The 18,903-nt window shown below is 44.4% G+C and overlaps 1 protein-coding gene across 8 annotated transcripts in view; it reads right to left on the bottom strand.

Moving 5' to 3' along the window:
* Positions 1-18,903, bottom strand: part of NMNAT3 (nicotinamide nucleotide adenylyltransferase 3) — a 94,780-nt gene that overhangs the window by 58,614 nt on the left and 17,263 nt on the right. The gene's annotated exons all lie outside the window — the stretch shown is intronic.

Raw genomic sequence — 18,903 nt, 5'->3', positions numbered from 1 at the left:
CACCAGACCCGGCAGGCAGCAGTGATGTCCTACTTAGCAGCAGGCCACGTAGAGCCAACCACAAACCCTCCGGAGAAAAAGGATGTGAGGGAGAGAAATAAACTTCACCACAAAGCCCACAGACTACATTCCTATGCCACTCTCTCCACTCCCTACCACATTTGTGTAGGTGACACCTAACTCTACAGCTCTAGTCCTGACCTTGCTTATGGGCCCCTACAAGTCCATGGGTGGCCACCTGGCACTAGCTTAATCATAAGCCAGACAGATGTGGATTCAAAGCCAACTAGCACTTCCTCAGCGATCCTGACTGAATATATCAGCCAGGAGAAGCCAGGCGAGGTGCATTCACAAACGACTCCCCAAATATCAGTAGCTTAAACCAATAAAGGTTTACTTAATGTTCTTGTTACACACACATTCTGTTCGGGGCTCTGCTCTATGTTACCTGTGTCCCTTAATCCAGAACTCAAGCCGATGGTGCAGTAACTACTTGTAATGACTAACTACAGTCAGTCACTGTAGCAGTGAAAAAAGAGGGACCTCCCCAACCAGGAGTATCTGCTTGGCCTTAAATTGGCACATCTTACTTCCAACAACCCACCCAACCTCAGTGAGTTAGAAAAGACAATTATTCTCTGGGTCCCAAAGGTGGAGAGCCAGAAATATTTGATGAATAGCCCTGAGCCCACTACAGTGAATTAATTGAGCCTCAGCATGAAGATACAGTAAGTCTTCACGTAACGCTGTGGATAGGTTCTGCAACTTTAAGCTAAACTATGCATAACGAAACCAATTTTACCATAGTCTAATTGACATAAATAAGAGTTAAGTCCCTATGGCATCTCATCAACATTACAACAAGATGATGTTATTCAAGGACCTGCTATAATTACACGTTTCTCCTGAGACTGTCATGAAGGGTATCTAAGTTGACCCACTTAGAATAGCAGCTGACCCATAGGAAGTTCTCCAAAAATATTAGCTCCTTTCCTTTCCTTGTGTTCAACACAGAATTCACCATCTCCCACACTTGCTTCCTGCTGCCCATATCCCTTTTCTGATAAAAATTCCACTTTTCCTAGTCACCCCTCATCAAAACCTGCCGGTTATCTATGACATCTTTTCATCCTTCATCATATTCCCCCAATACAGTTAGCCTCCAAGTGTGGCCTATGTTCCCTACAGAAGGTCTTCACATTCTGCCACTAGTGAGACCCACCCCACTATAGCATTTCATCACCTTCTCATGTCAATTAGGGCTTTTAAAATTGTGGGAGAAAGGAGTTCTGGTTATCTTGGTGCTTCTCCACACCAAAGGCAAGGCAGTGAAAGGGCACGGGATTATCAGAAGGCTACCAGGCCATTCCAGAGACTAAAGGAAGAGCTGAACATGAGCGACCTCAGGGCGGACAAGGGATAGGGCAAGTGCCCTGGTCTCAGCCCGGACAGGGTCCCATGGTACAGACATGGTCACCAGTGTCCAACGCTGTTCCCAGAGAAGGGAAATGGATGTGGGCTGGACAGCTCCCCACCCCACGCCTAGGGATGGCTTCCACAATGATAAGGAGAGAAACTCTAGAATCACCTCCCCGCACTGACCTGGCCCCAATCTGCTAAACTAGATCAACCAATTTGAAAGTGTGGATTCAGTCACCCAAACTAATGTGATAAACTACTGAGTGTTTACCATGCACCAAGCACTGTATAAAATCTGGGCCTTTGTGCCAAGCCAATGACAATGTTCTCAGTAATTTGTTCTCCATTGGCATTGATTTGCTAGGCCACGTCCTTCATCTGGATTCAGGGAGATTTTGGCCTCATTCTACCACTCCTAATTATCTCCTGACCACCCTTTCTTCCCTACATGTGCTCCATATCCTCACCAAGCACAGACCATCTGCCATTCTGACGTGTCCTCTCCATCTTCCTGCTCCTTGGGCCTCCGTGTATGCCATTTCCAGGAGCTAGCATGCTCTCTTCCAGGACAACCCTCCACAGAGCTTCCCCTGGTGGCCCATCTGGAAGTCAGTGCCCCCTCCTCTGACCTCTTAGAGGTGACACTGTCTATATTGTTGCACCCCCAAACCGAGGGCAGGGATCTCCATGGGATCCAATGCAGAGTGGAAGATGAATAAGGAATAATCACCATATTCACTGGGGAACAAGGTAAAACTGAAAATAAAGTAAGAGCCAGAGAGTACCAGCCACTGCCCAGTATGGTCTTGGCTGAGCCACTGGGGAGGAAATATTCCCCAAATCACAATGGCAGAGCCCAGGTTTATCTACCATTCCATCCCCTTCTTCCAACACTTCCTGGTCTTCCCAGTTTGCTTACCCATCTAAGTTTCTAGCTCCCAATCTGGGGTGTCAGCTCCCTTTTGGACTAGAATTTTGCTCTTGCACCATAAATTGTGTCTGCTGCCTTGGCTAGACCTCATCCTGGGATCCTGATTTCTGATTCTCACCTCTGAGGCACCTTTTGATTCTTATGTCCTTTCCCTGTTTCTGTCCAAGCCTTATCCAGGGCCCATGCCCAGGGCCCCACTCCAGTCCAGCAGTGGGCAATGAGCCACATTTAGTATTGGGAAGGCAGTCCCACACCCTCGACGGCTCCGTGGACTTCCCTGTATGTCAGCAAAATGCAGAACAGTTCATAATGATAACAGGGGATGGCACAATGACCCATCTAGTGCCCAAATCACAAAACTGGCAGCCATCCGGGCTCTTTCCTCTCCCTGGCCTTGACAGCCTGTCCGCTCCACCTCTGCAATATCTTTATTATCCATCTCTCTCCCTCTCAAACTCCACAGTCATTGCCTTGAACTGGGGCTCATTATTTCTCAATTGGACCTGAGTGCACTCTTCACCTGTCTCCTCTCTCACCTCCTCTGATCCATCCTCTGCTCAGCTGCTCAAGGGGATCTTTAACATGCACATCTGATTCCTGCTTAGTCCCCTGCCACCCAATCACGTTGTGGATAACGTTGAAACTCAGCACGGCATCCATGGCCCCTTATAATCTGGTCCTGACCTGTTTCACAAGCCTCATCACTTACTTTCCAACCTCCTCCCTATGTCTGCTCCATCAAATTGCTTTCCATCTATTCTAATCTCCTTGGACTGAATTTTAGGACCAGCCCTAAAAGCAAATAAAAAATTCTAACAAAGAAGGCAATTTTGTTTAGCTTGCCTGTTCATTCTTCACTAAAAAGAAAATGCGCTGCCACTGCCATCAAGCTCCTCAAGACACTGGGGGGTTGGGGGGTGGGGGGGGGGATGACAGGAAGATCCCAAAATAACTGGAAAGGTGGGAAGCTGGCCAGGCTCTCCATGAAGGCAGAATAGACCAGTGGAGACCCAGGGAACCACAGCAAGGAAGAGGCAGGCAAGAGATTTGCAGCTCAAGGAGAGGTGTTCACTTGAGAATTTCACTGGGCACAACATAACCAAGTCTGGAGAAATCCTTTCCCACTTCATGTCATATAATTTCCTCCAGAAATTATAAGCCAAGAAGCCAATCTTCCCTTCTTTATTGAGCTATAAGAAGACTACAAGATAACTGCAAATCTGGGCAGTGATCTATGAATTCAGAGCAGACCTGAGCCAGGTTTGGGGCAGTGATTAATTAAAATTTTTAACCAAGTTCATCTAACATATTTCATGGTGTGTATAATTGCTATTGTGTTGGCCAGAAATTACATCCAAATCGTGGGCAGTTCATAGAAACAACTGCGGTCTCTATGATTCTTAAAGAGACAAAACTTATTTTGTTTCTCCCCTCAGCTACTGCTTTAGAATCCACTAGCAGGACTGGCAGAATATCCCCCCCCCCGCCCCCCCCAAACACATGCATAGGCTAACATTTCTCATGTGTGGAGGATACATGCACTCAAACAGTGGAGGGCAAGGGGGCACTTCTGACCTTGAACTGAGGTTGCCTGTGCTTGCACTTGGGGCACTTCTGTAATGGAAAAAGCTTGGCATTTACAAGCTCTATGACCTTGAATAAGCGCTCTAGTCCTCTATAAAGTGAGGATAACACGATATTCATGGGGGTACCATGAAGCTAAACTAAAGACACACATTAGGACTATACCTCCTACTTAGGTTTAAGAGGAAGAGGAAGCTTTTCATCACAGAGTTAGGAAATAGGATTCACGTGCGCCAACTTTGTGTTAAGACACCACTGTCCCTGACAGAGTTTACCCGTTCCTGGAAGAGCAGGTCAAATGAAGCCACTATTGGTCTGAGGGCATCCAGCCCTGCACAGTATAGATGAGGGATACAATGAGACAGTGTTCCAGCTCACTCGGGCCTGGGCTGGGGACGTCCAGGAAGCCCAACATATCTACGAGCAGGTCATACACAACACTCCAGCTGACCTACACCAGGCTACCTCCCCAGGACTTGCTGACTTTCTTTACTATGCATGAGGTTAATTTGCTTCTATGATTTCTGTTGAACTAATGTATTTACCTGTACACTTTGGCTGATGGCTCTTTTTACAGGCCATTAAAAATTATTTTTTAATCCTCACCCAAAGATATGTTTTTATTGATTTGAGAAAGAGAGAGAGAGAGGGGGAGAGAGAGAGAGATGGGAGGAGAAAAGTGTGTGTGTGCGGGAGAGAAACACCAATCAGTTGCCTCCTGTACTCGCTCTGACTAGGGATCAACCCCCACACACAACGTTGGCATGTGCCTTGACCATGAATCACACCCACCACTTTTTTGGTGTATGGGATGATGCTCCAACCAACTGATCCATACCGGCCAGGGCTACGGGCCATTTTAATACATGGTGGTTGGTGAGTGTGCATGCCACAAACACAGGGCTTCCAGGAGCTGGAGCAGGGAAGCCCTAACACATCAGCACACTCACCTCCAGTGAGTCCAGTGTGCAAAGTACGTACTTTCTGCAGAGGCTCAGGCAAGGAGTGTCCTGGCTCCAGGGGAACAGGCAGGTCCTGGGGCCTCAAGGAGCCGAGCTAGAATCCAGTCAGGCCAGAAGAACTAAAGAGCAGCTCCTGCCCAGAGCTTGGGATAAAGACAGATGCAGACATCTGGAGGTCTGAGCGCCAAAATGAAGACAGTGAGACTTCATCCCACAGGCATCTAGCTCATGTGAATTCTCTCTCCTGCATGTACTGGCCTCACTAAATCAATAAAATAAAAATTTAAGTGTAAAAGAAAATGCAGCCAAAATGCAATTATTTAAGCTCACGGTCTTTCTCAAGTGATGGTCCAGGAGTGTGGCTGAGAATCTGCCACAGTGGCTCCCTTCTCCTTGCTAACAGACCCAGGTTTTGTTCAGCTTCATGAACAAGGGACCCAGATCCATCTAGGAACCATAGCACCACACCCCTTTGCCATGATTGGGCAGGGATAAGCATGTGACCCAGTGCTAGCCAATGAGATGTAAGAGAAAGGGCCTGAAGGCCTCTGGGAAAGATTTTCCTACCTGATGAAAGAGCAATGATGAGAAGGTCCTTTTTTGCCCTGGACACTGTGATGAATGTGTGTGACAGGAGCCCTCTGTCTCCATGAAGAGACGGCCTAAAAACTGCAGAGATGAAGGGCAACCCAAAGGCTTGGTCTCATTAAGTCACTGCATTAACCTAGTACTACCGCTCTCTAGACTTTATTATGTCAGTTGTTAAAATATCTTTATTGCTATAGCTCCTGCTGGTCAGGTATTCAGTTACTTTGGCCCAAAGTATCAAAGCAGAAAAACCTCAGGAAGCCATGGTTCTTGCCTTCCCCCAACAGTGTGTGCACATTCCTGGGCCAAGTGAGAGTCCAGTGTGCAAAGTAGGTACTTTCTGCATAACGTGGTCCCTCAAGTCCAGGCATCTATTTTGTCTGGGTTGCACCTGAAGAGAGACTGTGCCTGTGACTGAGGGAATCCCACTGTGTGGGATCTGGGGAGGCGTGGTGTGTTGAATCCTAATGTGGGACTGTACTGGGAGTTTTGCGGGACTATTTTGAACAAATATGATTTTTGGTTGAGCTCAGAACCTAATCTCAGAGGAAGCTGCCTTTTGAGCCTCTTACAGACCCCACTCAACTGCATTCACTGTCCCCTTGGGCACCACAGGGACCTTTCTGAGGGCAGCTCTGTATTTGGTGGGATTGTCTTCACACCCTGTGCTTCCTAGAAGACATCCTCCTTGCTCTAGCTCACCACAGGCAAGGACAGCTGTGCCTCTTCTGCTTCAGTGCTGACTGCTTGCCTATCTGTGCCTTTCGCCCAACACAGCCTCGTGACTCAAGGAAGACCTAACACATCGGTACAATCATCTCCACGCCTTTGGCTCCCGATGGTTCCTTTGCTTAGAATGCCGTTTCTACCCATTTCTACCTATTAAACTTAGTTCCTCTAGCACTCAGAACATATTAGGCCAACATAAAAGGTCTTAATAACAAGAACAAATTACTCGATTAAAAAATAGACAAAGGACTTGAATGGACATTTCTCCAAAGAAGATATACAAATGGCCTAAGTACATGAAAAGAGGCTCAACATCACTAATCATTAGAGAAATGCAAATCAAAATGACCATAAGATGCCACTTCACACCCATTAGGATGTCTACTATAAAAAATACGGGAAACAAGTGCTGGAGAAACTGGAGCCCTTGTGCACTGTTGGTGGGAATGTAAAATGGTACAGCAATTATGGAAAACAGTATGGCAGTTCCTTAAAAAATTAAAAATAGAATTATCATATGACCTAGCAATTCCACTTCTGGGTATATACCTAAAAGTATTGAAGGCAGGTCTTAGATAATTGTACAACTATGTTCATAGTAGCATTATTCACAATAGCTAAAATGTAGAAGCAACCTAAGTATCCATTAATGGATGAATGGATAAACAAAATGTGCTATATACATACAGTGGACTATTATTCAACTCTCAAAAGGAAGGATATTCTGATACATACTACAACATGGATGAACCTTGAGGACATTATGCTAAGTGAAATAAGATAGTCAGAAAAAGGCAAATACTATATGATTCCACTTATATAAGGTACCTAAAACAATCAAGTTCAAAGAGACAGAAAGTTGAATGGTATTGCCAGGGGCTGGATGGAAGAGGGAATGGAGACTGGTTGTATAGTGGGTATAGTTTCGGCGTTGCAAGATGAAAGAGTTTTGGAGATGGTGTGTAACAATGTGAATGTACTTAACATTACTGACCTGTATACTAAAAAATGGTCGAGAGTAAATTTTATGTTATATGTATTTTACCACAATTAAAATCTATATCTACAAAAGCCGAAGCAACCATTCAGCCGGTAGCTATGACACGCACTGACCACTAGGGGGCAGACGTTTAACGCACAGGCATGGAAACATGGAACAGACTGATGAATCTCAGAGGGAAGGGGTAAGAGGGGAGAGTGGGAAGAGATTAACCAAAGATCTTATATGCATACTAGAGGCCTGGTGCACAGATTCGTGCACTGATGGGGTCCCTCGGCCTGGCCTGCGGGGATTGTGCTGAAACTGGCAATCCAACATCCCTTGAGGGGTCCCGGATTGCGAGAGGCCACAGGCCAGGCTGAGGGACTCCACTGGTGCACAAATCCATGTACCGGGCCTCTAGTTTGGTAAGCCTTCTCTGATGCTAGGCTCCAAATGCACTCTACTGCTCACCAACCTCTAATTTGACTTCTTAGTTTTTGTGCTTTCAGGATTGTTTTGAGACTTATGCAGTTGTCCAAACCCAGAGAATCGCAGAGAAATAGAATCAGAGCCCTGATTGAACTGTTCTCAAAGTCAATTCCACCTGGAACATTTCAATGACCATGAACCAATAAATCGCCTTTTTAACATTAAGCTAGTTTGAATTGGCATTCTCTTACTTGCAAACAAAATCAACCTAATGGATAATACACTCTATCTGAAATACTAGAACACTAAGAATAAAGAAAAGATGCTAAAGACTTCCAGGGAATAAGAAAAAGAAAGTTCATAGACAAAGGAATAAGACTAGCATCTCACCTCTCATTTACAACATAGAAGCAAGAGATAATGAGCAATGCCTGCAACAGTTCCAAGAGAAGATGACTATGAATCTGGAATTCTCTATCTGGCTAGACCCGTGGTCGGCAAACTGCGGCTCACGAGCCACATGCGGCTCTTTGGCCCCTGGAGTGTGGCTCTCCCACAAAATACCACGTGCGGGCGTGCACGTACAGTGCGATTAAAACTTCGTGGCCCATGCGCAGAAGTCGGTATTTTGTGGAAGAGCCACACTCAAGGGGCCAAAGAGCCGCATGTGGCTTGCGAGCCTCAGTTTGCTGACCACTGGGCTAGACTATCATTTAAGTATGGGGATAGAATATATTTTTAGATATAAATGGACTCAAAGTTTATCTCTCAGGCACTTTTCTTAAGAAGTTCCTTGAGGATGTGTTCCACCAAAACAAGGAAGAAAAACCAATAAAGTAGAAGACAAGAGATACAACCGAGGCTGAGATTTGCACAGGCTGCAGAGCAACAGCCCAGAGCAGAGCAGGAAAAGGTGGGCCTCTAAGAAAAAGGTGAATGCTGAGAGGTTGGGTAAACTGAGGTTACAGTGAAAACTTCTCTTCAAACTCTAACCATACATACATATATACATTCTGATAAAAATATAAAGTGTGACTTTATTTTAAGCCCTTGATGGAATAAGAGAAAACTCATTTGACCTTGAAATTAGGAATTTCCCTTTGGGTGGTCCAGGGCTACTTGACCCTGGAGTGAACATTTATGTGATAAAAATGATTTAAATGTTATTTAATGATATTAAACTTCTACTGTCAATCTAGTAAAAGGCATAGAATGCTTAACTGTGAAGACAGAATTTAAAAAAAAGGCAATTTCAGAATATAGCTACCAGAAAAGAAGTAGTTGGGAAAAGAATGAAGAGTCTAAATACTCATGAAGAGTCTAAATACTGATTCCAGTTTATGAACAGGAAAGAAATTTGGTTATGATATGTATGGGGAAAATAGTACATTAAAGATGGGGCATTAACTTTTCTCACATAAAATGAAGCTGGAAGGTAGGCAGCTCAGGGATAGTGCAGAAGCGCTGATATAATCAATACTGAAGAACCCCTCTAGATTTTTCTGTCATTCTTAGAATCTGCCTTTCACCTACCCTCAAGGTTCTCTCATGGTCACATGATGGCTGCGGCAGCTCCAGGCATTTTATCTGTGCTCCAGGTAAGAAGGTACAAGAGGGGAGAAAGGCAAGAGAGTTCTTCTTGCTGAATCAGCCCCTTTATAAAAGAGTCTTCCTGAAGCTCCACCCAACAACTTCTGCCTACATCTCATTGACCAGAACATGGTGATATGATTGTCTCTGTCATAAGGAAAACTAAAAAGTGCAGGTTTTTTAGATGACACATTGCTGCTTCCAACAAAAGTGGGTTTGTTTGTAAGGAAGAAGGGGGAATGGATATTGAATAAGCAATTCACCATTTGTGATTCAAGAAACAGAAGTATATTATTTAAAGTAAAAAGGTAACCAATAAAAGAATAAAAAATAATAGAACCATCAAAAATGAGAGGAAGGAGGAAGGGTAGAGTGCAGAGTATAAATGAGTTAAACCAGTTTTTCATAATAGGACTCAATGGCTATCTTATCAGAATACAATTTAGAGTTGTGTATTTAACCTCCAAATTAGTAAAACTAAAGAGGCTACTTTTGGGAGGTAGGCAAAGGGGTAGAAATGGATCAGTAACTTTTTATTAAAAGCCCTCCTGAATTAGTTGAATTTTTAAAAACCATGTGTGCTCATTATTTTAATTACATAAGTAACAGTGTTGTCTATTATATTGGGAAGCAGAGCATCACTATTTCATTTACTCTTGGCAACTTTGCTAAGTGTTGGGTATGTTTTTAACTCCCCTCACTAGCTTAGAAAGTGACAAAAACCAGCCATAACCAGGGCTTTCTTTACTCTACTTCTTTCAAGTGACTTATTATTATTTTTTTTTAACTCTAGCTATTCACATTCAAGATCCTTTAAGAGAAGACAGACTGGCAGGTACATCACCTCTTCTGTTTCTGGTGGGGCAGGTCCCCCTATGCCTCACCCTCTATCTTAAGGAGAAGCCAGCCTCTCCTTGTGCTCATTACCCCAGCTGCTCCCATCTGCCTTCTGTGCAGGGGAGTATGTCTCTACCTGGCTGGTCTGCACTCTCAAATCGCTGTCCTAATGTCTCTATAATATGTTAACAGGCAGTGGCCAAAGGGAGTTCTGCTGAAATAGTCAGTAGTTTAGGCCATTTTGGACTAAAGCCTAGAATGCACACAATAGTGCTGAGCGATGCAGTTTAATTTATGAGCATGCAGATCTGCTGTGAAATTGGGAAATGGAAGTAGAAGACATTAGCATTCACATGGCAAGGGCAGGGCCACGTCCAAAACTGTAATAGGCCTGTCACAGGGGGGACTCTCCTCCGGACACACTCTGCCAGTTAAATGTGTGCTCACGAACCTCACCCTTCTATTTTGATGCCGCCGACCACCAGAGAGGTAGGTATGTGTTTCTCTTGTCCTTATGCCCTTAATGTTGCCCAACACCCTCCATTGTTTTTAACAGTAGGACAATTGTATCCACATCTAAAAAGAATTTCATGGTTTGGATGTGGTTTGATCTTCAGGAGGGAAGGTAGGCCAGATGGCTTCTCAACTTCCTTCTAGCTAGGCATGCAAACGATTAAACAGCTAAGTATTTCCAAGTTAAAAAGGGAAGACAGACACGTTTGTAATTTAACTCATAGCAGTTGTGCACGTGGTTCATGCCATGTAGTCTCCAGTTTAAGAAGTTCGTCAGTCAGAGATTTTTGTCTGACCCTGACCTTTGAGTCCATTTTTAATGCACAGAGTAAAAGAACATCTACTTCTGCCTTCCTTATGAATGAAAATACATTCTTCCAAAGAGTTCAATGCAAATATTAAGTGTGCCCCAGCAGTAAGTTAAAGTATACTGGAAAAGAGGTTGGAGAATAATGTTCCCCAAATATATCAGGTTCTAATTCCTGGAACTGTAGATGTTACCTTATTTGGAAAAAGGATCTTCACAGATGTGACTCAGTTAAGAATCTTGAGATGAGGAGATTATCCTGAATTATCCAGAGGGCCGTAAAAGCAATCACATGTATCCTTACAGGAGGAAGGGAAAGGAAGATTATACACACACACACATACACACACGAATGATGGAACAGACAGAAATTTGGAAACACTGTCCTTAAAGATTGGGGTGATGTGGCCACAAACCAAGGAATGCCAGCAGCTACCAGAAGCTGGAGGAGGCAAAGAACAAATCCTTCCCAGAGCCTCCAGAGAGACTTTGGTTCAATGAGACTCATTTCAGTCTTTTGGCCTCGAGAATTTGAGAGAATACATTTCTGTTGTTTTAAATGACCACGAGGTTTGTGGTAATTTGTTATAACAGCCTGGGAAACTAGTACACCCACAGAGGTACTGGAGGGTAGGATTTGTTTGTACAAAATTCATCCCTAACACACTAAAGTTCTTTTGATGGCATTTAGCAGAATTCAAATTTCTGCCTCCAGTAGGTGGGACATGAGAGGGTTGAATGCAGGACAGTCAGGCCCATGAAGCACAGGTCCTGCCTGTGTACTCCTGGGTCCTTGGGAACAGCTCTGAGCAACAACCCCTCCTGAAGCGGGGGCTGAGTGCATGAAGTAAAACATGGCTGGTTCTTAAAGCAAATATCTGAATAGATAAGAAACTTTGCATAAATTAACCTCATAGCTCAGATAGAGCTGAATAGGTTTGTGTGTGTTGGGAGAACACGTCTTTAAACAAATGCAATGTAATTATTAAACATAGCCAGATGCCTGCAAGCATATGGTACCAGGCTGTTCTCTGAGGGTTTATCTATAATAGTGAAAAATTTAGAGACCCAAAATGTCTAGTGCCAACAGGGGAATGGTTAAATCCTATATAATACTATGCAGCTCATAAAAAGCTACGTATTGCTTCATGTACTGACATCAGAGGTTACTAATGAGTGAATGTTAAGTGTCTCTCCTATAGGCGTGAGGGTTAAAAAAAGCAAGTTGCAGACAGTATTATAGTTATTATCTCATTTTGGCTAAAAATACTATATATGTTGTCCTATAAAGAAATAATATATAATATATGCACCTATATACCATATGTGCATACATCTATTGGATGGGTACACATTGCACAGTAAGTCATTACCTCTAAGGAAAGGGGAGGGCTGTTGGGGGGACAGACTCGAACTTTTTACTTTATACAAATACATTTTATTCCCCTAAGTGTGGACTCTTTTTGTACAAAAGAGAATATGCAGTAAAGACACACTATGAGAACCTTGTCCAGTGAGGTGTCTGCTAAGCGGTGGAGACCCTCATAACTGTGTGCCTGACGAAGCTGTGCAGCAGGTGGTTACTTCAGAAAGTGGCTGTGGTCTCCTGAGCTTGCCTGGGAGCCAGCTCATGTCGCAGGGCTACAGGCAACAACGTTGGTTTTTACACCAACCTCCCTAGTGATGCTGCCATTTTAAAAAATAAAAAGAAAAAGAAAGAGAAAAGCAGCCAGCAGACCAAAGTCCCAGGCAAGTGTGTCCTGTCTCTCCTATAGGCATGGGGCACCAACCCAGCGATTCACGTGGAAGCCAAGAGGAATCTGTCTTTTGAATGCTTTCTGCTGAGAAATCCTACATGAGAATGTTTATAAAGATTGTCTGCCCCCTGGAAGGGTGGTTTTCTCACCAGATGAGAGACAGTTCCTGTGCTCAGGACTGAACACAGCCCTCCCTGTGTTGGTGAGCTGCCCAGCAGGATGGGAGGCTGTGCCTTAGAAAAGGACCCTCCTAGCCTCCCTCTTTGGAGTACACCCCAACTATGCTCCAGCACATATGAAAGCAGAGCTCTTGGATGAAAAGAGTCCCCCAGTTACTAGCCCAGTGGAAATGCTGTTTTGGATTCATGTACAGCCAGGCTAATTAATTGTCTACCAAAAAGGTGTTATTACAGCTACGGAAATATGCATTGAACTCACACTGTTCAATTCAGAGGCGCTGAAAGATGAATGGGAGTGTGGCTCAGGACCCGAAAGCAAAGATGAGATTTCTGGACAAGAAACTACGAGCACAATTTCCTTTTGGATAAAAGCAGGGGTGTGCATCGCTCCCATCTCAAACACACGCTACATGAATGCATTGCTCTGAAGGCGACAGGTCTCTCCAAACACTTCTTAAGTGATGGCTCTTAGTGAAATTACTGCTTTTTGCAGAATGAAAGGAACCAATTCTCTCTCACACCTATATAATCTGAAGTGCTTCTTTTTAAAAGTACATTTCTCCAAGTCTTGCTGCAAATCTTTAAAAGTCATGACATTTTATGATTCCTTAATACAAATTTCAGGAAAGACTTTCATCTCCTGTATTTTAAAGAAATTGTCACAAAAACAAAGGTTGGGAGCTGGATTTTTCCTTAAGCTGGGACTGCTGTATGTAGAAGGCTTGTTTTTAATCAAAGCATTGAACCCTGCTGGTCTGCTGCTCTCATTTGCAGAATGTTCATATCTAGTCCAAATCCACCATTTTACAGTTGAGGAAACTGAGAACCAGAGAGGTGAAGTTGGTTACCCAAGGTCACACAGGAAGGTACAGCTAGAATAAAAACTCAGACTGAGACTTCTATCACACCGTGACAACGCCTTATAAACCAAGCTCTTTGGTGATGGAAGGTAATTTTAAGTTTTACCCAAGGTATGCATCATGACACAACCCTTGTCCTCAGGCCTAATGAGACCGGCACAAATGCAGAAGACCCCTTTTGTGCAGGTAAGAAATTCAGAGAAACGTAAGGTTAGGAAGGACCTAGAGTGATTCTCTACTCCGCCTCCTTTCCTTGAGGCAGAAGTCACTGACATCATGCAACGGGAGGTGTAGTTATCTTATTTCTAAAACCCTTCAGGAAAGATTTCATAACTTCACTTACAAAAAGGAATGCCTGATTTCTTCTCAACAGTAGGATCCAAGAAATAACCATAAAAAACCATTGCATTGTCTTTCACCTAAAAATACAAAGTTTTCCTCATCCCAACACCTCAGAAGTGATTCCTTAAAATCACCTCCTAACTTAGTCCAACATAGACATTTCTACTGGAAAAGGAAAACATTTTGGAAAATAAGAGTATGAAGTTGTCATGAAAGCTTAACTATGATTTTTGTAAGGATCTGTTAAGAATGTAGAAGACTCATTCAGGCCTGTTTATATGAAGAACTTTGACAGAAATGATATTTCCAGATATAAAAAATTTGTAACATGAAAACTCCCAAGTTATAAACTATACAATGGCTCCTGCCGGGTGGTTTTCATTTGTAAGTTTTATAAAAAGTCCTTTTTTTTGCAAAGCAGTTTTTGTAGTAGGTCTTAGCTAGAGAAACTACATTTCTAAGTAATCTAAAGGGGGAAATAAAAAAATACAAAATAGATTAAAAACTCCACCCATGATTCCACCCATATTCATGCCAAGTGATTCAAAGGCCAGAGGTAGTTCTGTGAGGAGGAAGTCTAACATCCGTGATATTAAGAGAGGGGAAGCTAATAACGTGCAGCACTTTATCTGAAGATGATACCGCTGACCCACTGCCAATGGCTTGGAACTGCTTTTCCATCTCTGATGAGATTAAAGGCTCCTGAGAATCAAGGGCTGCTTCCCAGCGGCAGCTGCTGGAGTTGGGACGGCCCACATCTGTGGCACAGTGCAGGCTGCCTGTGTGAGGAGCTGACAGGTCTGAGGACAGGGTGGACACCAGAGTCTTGGCCTCTGGGTCCTTGGGCAAGGGTATAAAATGGCCTCTTTAATTTCATCCCCCCCAACCCCCACCCAACCCTCCATTTAAGAGCTTCTGCAGCCATGGTTCAGTGCTTCTGTTCCAGCCATTTCTCCTCTGCTGTTCCAGGCAAGGGTTTCTCTGAATGCCCCCACCGCCTTCCCCCGATGTTCAGGAATCTTACAAGCACTGACTGATGGTATATCTGGGGCCCACTCCTTGATCAGTGTCCAGCCCTATCTTTAGGCCTGAAGGGAAAGGTCTATCTCAGTCCTCACCTAGAACCCAGAAAGCCCAGGCTGGAGGTGATGCTGGGAGGGCACTGTGCCAGGGAAGACTCTTGCACCCTGGGGTCTGCCCTGAGCCAGCGGTGATGAGGTCAGGTGTGGGTCCCAGAGGAGGTTCAGTAGCATCTCAGCCTGGAGACAGCCCACAGCTGGTGGGAGAGCCACATGAGTCATAGCCATAATCCAATTTAGTGTGGGTACCCAGGAAATTCGAGGTGCCCAGAAATGAGGTCACATGGCTCCGAACACAGGAGGCCAGGATAAGCGGTAGAGTTAGCATGTAAGAGGGATATCATTACTAACCATTTATGGGACACTGCAGCTATTTCATATTATTTTGATTAGATGTTATTATTCCCCTTTTGCAGATGAAGACACTGGGGCTGAGAGAAATGAACTAATTTGTTCAAGGTTACACAGGAGTGAGCTCAGTTTGACTCCACACTCCTGGCTTCCTCTCAAGCTGTCTCCCAACACTTGGGCATGAACAAGGCGACAACAGCACTTCTCAGTTCTGCATGGACCTGTGAGCACATGCTTGGGGGACTTTGCAGCCAGGTTTCCCAGGTCCCCAATAGAAAACTGTTTAAGTGGAACTGCAAAATTCTCACAACTAAATTAAATTCACTTTAATTTTGAGAGCAAAGCAAACAGATGCCCTGCAGCTTTTTTCCTACGAGAGGAGATGGAGATCCAATAAACTGCCTCCACTTCCCTCCCTTGAGAAAGGTTGGTGATCACTGTAGAACCAAATGCAGTTCTGTGCTCAGAGAGCAAACAGCTTTAGCTGAAACTTTAGAAGTTAAAAAGTAAATGCAAAGAATAAAAAAAAGAAAAAGAAAAACCTGAGCTTGAACCAGGGAAATGCACATTCACTCAAGAGAGGATTTAAAAAACACTTGAAATACAAAATGGGTTTCATGATAAGCATCTTACCCCTATTTACTGAAACAATGGGAGTTAAAATGTTAAGGGAACAAACAGATACAGGGAGAAAAATCTGCCAGACATTACAGTTTAAGGAATCAGTGCTTCATAAATGTCACCTTATTGCATCATTTTCTGCGTCTACTTAATTTTATAAATATACTTATACTTAGATAAAAAGGTTCCCAAGAGGTCATCCTGAAAATAAAATGAGGCTCAGAGATTTTTTTTTAAATCCTCACCTGAGGATACGTTTATTGATTTTTTTTTTTCCGAGAGAGAGAGGGAGAGAGAGAGAGAGAGAGAAAAAAAAAAAACCCACATGGGTCAGTAGCCTCCCTTATGCACCCTGACTATGGAACCCACAACCTAGGTACATGCCCTCTGACCAGGAATTGAACTTACAACCCTTAGGTGTATGGGATAATGGTCTAGCCAACTGAGCTACACTGGCCAGGGCTCAGAGACTTTTTGGAAAATCCAATGCAAAATACCTCACAATGTGTCATTGAATAACACCAATGATAAGTGATATTAAATCCTCATAATTTAAAAAATCTTTAATTAGAAAATAATATGCTATAAAATGCTCAAACTATAAAATGCTTTTTGAGTTGAAGCTATTATTTTCTGAGCAATCAAACAGATCATTTAGCAGTAGCTTCTCAGTTATTGTTTCTCTATATTATAATCCTGTGTGCAGTAAGAAAAGCCTGCATTTGAGACCCCAAACCCTTTCTCCTTCCATGTCCACACCCCTGTGAGTCTTCCTGGACTCTCCCTCCACTCCCTTCCTGGCCCCCACTTCCTAAGGTGAGTTTCTGGCCTCTGTCCAGGGCCTAGCATGCTGGCCCCAACATGCTTATTCTTAGCTTCCTGGCCCTCAACCTGGTCCACAGAAGGTGCTTAATAACAGCTTGCTAAATAAACGACACAGGCATCTGGCCAGGAGCTATTTGCCTCCTTTCTTTCCTTGGGGTTCTTTTCTCCATGTGGAATGCCCCATTCACCCAGTTTATTCATACCACCTGCTCCAATTTTCCATAAATGAGCAGCACCGCCATCCAATCAGTGGTGTGGGAGTGATCTGGCCCCCTTTCTTTTCCTCCCCCGCCTCCCAATTCATCCATCACTGAATCCTATAAACTCCACCTCCTAAGTCTCTCCTTGAATGCCCTTCCTCTCTACCCCCTCTATAACACTGGCTTTCCTCACATCTATGGGGCCACTGCTTGGCCTGCTCCCCACTCCCCTTCCAGCTTCTCCTGAACTCATTCCTCCCCTGCTCCTTTCTGTCTTCAGGCTGGAGCCAGCGTGTGGAAAAGGCAGACCGGTGGTCTGTGATATGGTTATTGCTGGTTCCATAAGTCTCAGCTCTTAGCAGTCAGTCCCCGCCTACCCATGTAGTCACTGGGTACCCAGCAGCCAAAGAAGCCCTCTTACCCACCCTTGACTGGTTGCCAAAGCAGACTCAAACGGAATAACTAAAAAAAAATGTCTTAGTGAATTCTAACTTTAAACTGAACCTACACAAAGAGGTGATTTGATGCAGGGCCAAGGCTTTGTTTTGGGAGCAGGGATTGGAGCTTTTACAAACCCCATCTGTCAGCAACATGCCCCTTTCCAGTTCCTTCTCAGTGGAAAGGGTATTTCGAGATGCACAAGAAGCCATGTGAGGAAAAGCACCTGTCCTGACGGTCTGACTTCCCATGCTTCTCCCCCTGCCAATCTCTCATAGCCTGGTTCCTTCACCAGCACCTCCTGGGGGCAGAGATGGTGGCAGCCATTCTCACATTTTTTTAGTCTTTTCAAAGCATTCACTCATTCCTCAAAAAAACCCTACTCTTTCCTTCTACCATACTCATAGTCTATTAGTTTATGGGATATTTAATAAAGTCATATGATTTATTAATAAGTACAGTTGGCATTAAACTGGAAACAAACACAACTGACTGTAGGTGTGGAGCACAGGAGCGGGGGCAGGAGAACTTGGGCAGAGAGCTCAGTCCAGGCCTGGGGGTGGGGAGCGGCAGGCAGACACCCCCAGGTTTTCCAGGGCCTGCATGTGACAGTATGGCCCATCTCCCCAACTCTACTATGAGCTCTGGACCAGAAGAGCCTGGCTCAGTTCACTGCCTTTATGATCTTTGTGTCGGCATAGGACTGGGACATAATCTGTGTTTAGGAAATGCTGGCTGCATGGAGATAGGAGTCCTCCCCCACCCCCCTCAGACCAGCCACCCAGACCAGCCCCATGCCAATTCCAGCTACTCCTCTAGCAAATCCAGCTCCAAAGATACCCCTTCCTCTCCGGACTTGGAGTCATTCATGGAGTCAGTCACATAGTCAGCAACACGTTCTAACTCAGATCCAGGGCATGATAACATTTCAGGGCCAGATGCAAGGGACCAGACACTCTCCAGCCTCATGGCTTACAGATCAGGAAGATGGAAACAGGCTAAGAGATCCGGTCAGAGGCGCACAGCACCTTGTGACCAGAGTTCCCCCTACGCGTCTCCTAGCTCAGACTCCTGTCCTCTCTTGTCCCTGGGTCCCAGGAGCTGGTAGAGCACACAGAGCCCCATGATGGCACAGCCCCAGGCTAAGGATGGCTCTGGAACAGCTCCATTCTATATGAGTGCATCACAGGTGAGACCCTTTGGGCAGGAATTCCACCTTCCTCCCCTCCCCCCAAAGCCTGGGACATGAGAAGTACTAGATTAGCTGAAAAGTGAGCCTTCAGCAGATAAAAATAAAGTCAACTTCAAGCAAGGGGTATGATTTTAATGTAAACCTTACACCCCAAATGACCCATGAGGAACCCAGTGACTGGCAGACGT

The sequence above is a fragment of the Myotis daubentonii genome, chromosome 14 (assembly GCF_963259705.1).
Source record: "Myotis daubentonii chromosome 14, mMyoDau2.1, whole genome shotgun sequence".
NCBI lineage: Eukaryota > Metazoa > Chordata > Mammalia > Chiroptera > Vespertilionidae > Myotis > Myotis daubentonii.
This window is presented reverse-complemented; position numbering and strand designations above follow the sequence as displayed.